Source organism: Theropithecus gelada, chromosome 2 (assembly GCF_003255815.1).
Source record: "Theropithecus gelada isolate Dixy chromosome 2, Tgel_1.0, whole genome shotgun sequence".
NCBI classification, from domain to species: Eukaryota; Metazoa; Chordata; class Mammalia; order Primates; family Cercopithecidae; genus Theropithecus; species Theropithecus gelada.
In genome coordinates, this window is record NC_037669.1 from 138,581,569 (window position 1) to 138,588,004 (window position 6,436).

Below are 6,436 nucleotides of genomic sequence, written 5' to 3' on the forward strand. Positions count from 1 at the left end.
AAAGGTTTGATCGATTGTTAGCAATATGTAAATAATCTACTCACTTTAGTTATAAAATCAAGTATATTTGATGTTTTCTGGCTTGACTTACATCTTCATATCCAATACTAGAATTTGACATGTCATGACTATTTTTTCAATTGTTGTTTCTGAAACATAACACTTTTCTTTTTTCTTTTCTTTTCTTTTTCTTCTTTTTTTTTTTTTTTTTTTTTTTTTTTTTTTTTTTTTTTTTTTTTTTGAGACAGAGTCTTATTCTATCGTCCGGGCTGGAGTTCAGTGGCGCAATTTTGGCTCACTGCAAGCTCCGCCTCCTGGGTTCAAGCCATTCTCCTGCCTTGGCCTCCCAAGTAGCTGGGACTAGAGACGCCCACCACCAAGCCCAGCTAATTTTTTTTGTATTTTTAGTAGAGACGGGATTTCACCGTGTCAGCCAGGATGATCTCGATCTCCTGACCTCGAGATTCACCCGCCTCGGCCTCCCAAAGTGCTGGGATTACAGGCGTAAGCCGCTGAGCCCAGCCAACACTTTTCTTTAAACTTGTTAATAATATTTGTTATTGCTATTTTATATATACTAAATTAAATTTTAATTTAGGCTCAACAGATCTCTAATTAAGCAGATAAATGTAGTGAGATTGAGGCATTAGGCAATATTTCTTCCAGTCTACATGTATTAGGTTATGATATCATAGGGAACTTTGTGATACCTTAGGTTAATACTTTATAAAAATTAATTCTGTAAAAATTGGCATAGATTTTCTGTTAACCAATGCAGAATCCTCTTAGACTTCTCTTTTTATTTCTGCTATGAAGTTTACCTATGTAATAATGTTCATATTATATAGTATGCAATCATATCCTTCATATACATTCATAATATATATAAATATTTAAGCTATTAAGTCTTTCAGAGATTTAGTCCAGAGTAATGCAATGGTTCTCAAACTTTAGCCTGAAAGGGAATCATCTGGAGGACTTATATAGATCCCCTACAGAATGTCGTTTTGGCTAAATTATGTGTATGCAAAAGGGATGGTACTAATTGGCAAATATACCTGTGTAAAAGAATAGAATCGTCTATATAAAATTATGTAAATTAGATATTAATCAAAATCTAAAATTATATATACCAAGGATTCAGTATTTACAAGAAGTAGTACCATTTACACAAACCTAGTAGCTGGCTTATTTTTCTATTGGCATGTGTGTTTTTATTTGAGAAGCATGCACCCGTCATTGTTGCTAAACTCTGATGAAAATGTTTTCCCTCCATTCCATTTTGATTGACTTGTTATCTACAAGAACATGTGAGAATGCTAAATATTGATTTTGAACTGATAAACTCTGACTGCCGTATCAGAGAACTACTTCCTAACTGACTTCAATCTTTCAAATTTTTAAAAATATATTTGTCTGTAGGTGTGATGTATTTTTTAGATGTGTATGGAAGTAATGTGATAATATTCCTTTCTCCCTCTTGTTCTTCTGAGGGTAAAATATGACAGAATAAATATATTGTTGAGTTTCCAAAATATTTACTAAGACAACTTTTTAAATAATATCAATGTCAACTGTCATTTTTTAAATTTTATAATTAGCTTTATGAAAATGTGTTGTTTATTGCTTGTTCCAGATCAGATACAACGTCGTAGAAAGAACAGAACAAGAATAACAAGGAAACATTGCAAAATATTGAAGTTATAAAATAAATAATTATTGTGTTGATGTGTAAATTCAATCTGTGTTCTTTATATACTTTAGCTTAAAGTTGCTGTAATTACTTGATAATTAGAAATATTTCTGGGAGAAACAATTGAAAAAGCCTGTCAATTAGCAGGGACTTTAGCCGGAGAGAAGTGATCTAAGTGGAAAAATTGTGCCTGCCTTTACTTCAGATAGTGATGGCCTCAGAAACAAGAAAGATATAAGATAGACAAGAGAAAATGTTTCTTGGAAAAAGGTTTATTGAACCTCACAATGGTGAGGCTGTGAAAAGTGTACCTCTGAGATTATCTTAGTTTTCCAAAGATCTGTCAAGCACAGTTTAGCGCTCGTTCCCCTCTAGGGGCAAAGTTTCAGAGCTTCCTAACTTGGGTGCCTTGGCAAGCTGCAATCCCTCAGATGGTTACTGATGTACCAAGATACTAATTTCTTCAGTCTAGGAGGGCCTGGATAGGCCTGGAATATGTAGATTAAGAAGTCATCCCCTACATTCTTGAGCAGACGCTGCCATTTATCTCAAGGTACCTAGAATATTACCAGTTTCTGTCTGAGCTGAAAAAAGGTGGACAAGACAACTCCTTCGGGTCCCTTTTCTTGCAGTCAAGCCAGTCTATTTATTGTCTTCTACCATGCCAATTTCCGCTTGTCTGGATTCTATGTCTAGAATGCCCTCTTCTTTTCCAGCTTCTATGCAGAGTATTTCTTAAATAAGAAACAAGACGTATGATCCATAATGGAAAAAAACTGTTATAACAATTATCATAGCTTATAACTTCTGTTTGATGAAAGACAGTATAAAAAGAGTGAAAAGATGTAGCTTAGGCTGAGAAAAACGTATGAGACTTTTAAAGAAAACTAACTGTTCTTTAAGCATAAAAATAGATTAACAAAAGCTCTGTAAGCTTTAACATGAATAAAGTATATTCAAGTGTATCATGTAAATAACTAAACAATAAACTTTTTTTAAAAAGCAACAGAAAATTCTATATTGTGCTATTGATGCAAATATTTGAAATTTCCAAATTGTAATCTTCAGGAATGTACAACATACATGGAAAAACCGCACAGCCATACATAGGAATACCCATCAGTTTTGTGATTGTGTTCCTTCTGGGAAGGGAAAGAGTGGAAGGAATGGGTATTAACTGGAACATTTCACTTCATTTGGTTTTTAAATCTAAAGAAAAAAAGGTCAAAATGTAAATATACATTTAATCTTCATGATGGGGGTCTCACTGGTACATTATATTCTACAATAGTTGATATGTTTAAAATGTGTCATAATTCAAATGAAACATTTTAAATGGATGAGAGAAGTCTAAACTCAATCTTAGTAAATATAATCTTAGTTGATTTTATGTATGTATACCACTTAATAATGTCCTCTTTTTGATTAGTATTTGTTAGCTTAATTTCTGCTTCAAATTATACATTTTTTAAGGGGTGAGAGTGTGATTTTTATTTCCCTTCTGTCCTCTTCAATGACTATAATTGCAATAAGCATCTAGTATATAGGTAATAATAATTGTTAATTGATTATACAAAACATGTTCACTAAACTGGAAATCCTCATATGTTAAACAGATTAGTGACAGCATTTGCAAACTACCAGTTCCCAAAGAAACAAATGTGTTTCTATATGGCAAAGTTTCTTTTGAGTCGTCCCACTTTATCCTCTTTCTCTCCATCCCTCAACTACCTTCTCCTTTTGTTCCCGATAACATTCTTCCAAATCCACAAAAATCAAGCAAAGCAGATTTTCCTTACAAATAAAGATGAGCTCTAAAATCCTCTCTGTTCCACCCTCCAGCCTGATCAGCCAAAACCCTTGGGATGAGAATAGAAAAAAAACCAGAAATGTTGCTGTGAGCCCAGGGGTATGTCAGAACCCAGACTAGAGTTCTTTCACAGAGGAAGTAAGTTGTTAGAAAACACCCCATCTTATTATCTGAGTATGGAAATTAAATAAATCCGGGGACTATCTAGCATAAATAATTTTTGAGAAAAATAATTACAGAGGATCACAGACGTCTGGACAGAAGTAGTATCTTGCTGATAGATTTTCAAATCTTCCCATTTATAATCCATCAATGTTCTGGTGGATTTTGTTTTAAATAGTTTTATTTATTTTTATTTTACGTTATTTTTATTTTAAATAGTTGATACATTGTTTTGGGAGGGATAGCGTTAGGAGAAATACCTAATGTAAATGATGAGTTAATGGGTGCAGCACACCAACATGGCACATGTATACCTATATAACAAACCTGCACATTGTACACATGTACCCTAGAACTTAAAGTATAATAAAAAGAAAAAATCAGGCTAAAACTTTTGGGAGATTAGGAATCAGTTAAGAATCTTTCAGTGTCTCTAGATGCTAGAAACTTACAAGGACACGAATATACAAATATTCATATAATTTCAGGGAGGCTGTAAGCCTAGGGAAGCTCATCTATGGATCCTTTATGATTCCATAGTCTCCAAGTTAACATACTTGCCTTAAACAGTTCCAGTGCATGGGTATCTGTGTAGAAACAATCTAGAATTATGATTTGTTACTAGATCAGAACTTATTTTATAAGATTTAAATAAATTGTTGATGATTAACTGAAAATGATGAAATTGCACTCGTTCTTTTCAAATTGGCCTGCAGTTTTAAACACACATATATAAACATATGTGTGTATATCCATATATATTAATATATTCATGTATATATTCATATATATGTGAACGTGTATATATATATATGTTCCTAGACACAAAATTCTACAAAATTTAAATGGAGAAAAAGAAAAATAGATTATTTTGACTATTTTTCTAATCTTTAAAACTTTATTTCTGTTTGCTATTAAGGCAATTTTACCAAAATAGAAACACAGGGCATTGAATTCTTCTAGGCTTATTGCCTGATTTTACTAAGACTTTGAATGTATGATAATTAACAATATTGAATTTCAATGAATCCAGCATACAGGAAAATAACTGGTTTTTAATCATAATGCCATTGTTTCCTTTGTTGAACTCCCAAATTGATGTAACTACTTTACTTATTCCTATTCTAGAAACAAACAGCTCTTCCTGGGTAGGACTTCAACATCATCAGTACTGTCTTCTTGCTCGTCATCTTCACTTACCCTCTGGCTCCTTTCAGCCCCCCTGTCTAGGAAGGAATCCACCTGAGCTCTTCTGTTTTCTCCATGTCATTCTGGTTTCTCATTCACTTGAATGCACACCTTTGGCTCCCTGGTATCTTATTCAGCTTAATCTAAAGATACATTCTCATGATTTACTTCTTTTAATTAGTTCACAGGTCCTTTATTATTGAGTGGCTAGGGCATATGTGTGACTTTGGAACTATACATGTAGCACAAACTGCTTAAAATCCTAGATCTTTTTATGATATTACATTAAACACAGCAACTTTAAAGTAAAAGAGACGTCAAGAATTTAACATAGGGAGAAATGCAAACCATGTGGCTGGTATTTGTGAGTAACTGAGGTCTATATAAAAGAAAACATTAAGAGACAGAAGGAAACCTGCTACTGTGGTGATGGGTATAAAAACTTGAACTACTGTCTAACACTTTCTTTTATCAGCTCTGAAGATCATTAGTATGAGTATGACCATCTTTCTTTAGAAATTGTTACTCATTAATGATGAAAGTGATGATGCTGATAACGGTGACTAATATGTACTGAGTACTTATATGCCCAGTACTTTGTGAGCAGGTTCTCTTTTAATCTTTACAATAATTCTACGTGAAACTATAAAACTTCTATTTTTATCTATGCTCTGAGGTCAGATAATCCTTGCTGAAACCGGAGTTTGAACTCGGACATTCTGACCACAGAGTTCACATTGTAAATCACCAGGTCCTATTATATCCCTCATGGAAAATTGAATCCAATAGTTCTGCTCTCACTGTTTCCCTGTCTATTCTCCATGAACGATGGCTTCTTAGCCATAATCATTCATAGTCATCCAGTCTTATGGATGGGAATTCCATCTATTCTTTGACAATCCTAAGATTTTTTTCTTTTTTTCAGGCTGGATCCCGCCCCTTGAGCTCCAGACTTCTGTATTGACAATTCCAGTTGGATTTCTAATAAATATCTCAACTTGATCATATATAAAACCAAATTCCTGGTTTCTTCTTTTAAACTCTCTTCATCAATATCTGATAAAATGGCAACTCCACTCATCTAGTTGTTTAAGCTAAAAATGTTAGAATCTTCCTTCGCCAAGCCTTTCTTTTACATGCCAAAATTATACTTCTGAATGCATCTAGGTATTTGACCACTTCCTCACCTCCATTGCTACTAGTGGGGACTAGTCCCACCCACCACTGTCTCTTGCCTGATGAACTGTAATGGCTTCCTAGTACATCTCTCTTCTATCACTTTTGCCCCAAAATAGCATAGAGAAGTCAGGAGTCTTTTAAAACAAGTTATATCATTCTTACTTAAAAGCCCCTTTGAAACAGAAAGCATGGAGTTCTCATCTCACTCAGACCTAGACCCTGGCATCAACTCTGATCTCTTTCTCTCCTTCACTCCCTCTACTTAGCGATAGCATCCTCTGTGTACTGCAGGCCTACTCCTTCTATCTTGAGTGATCCTTCTACAGATATCTGCATGGTTAGTTCCTCTGATTTCTTCACACCTCTGCTCAAATGCCAAGTTTTCCCTAGCACACTAAAATAAG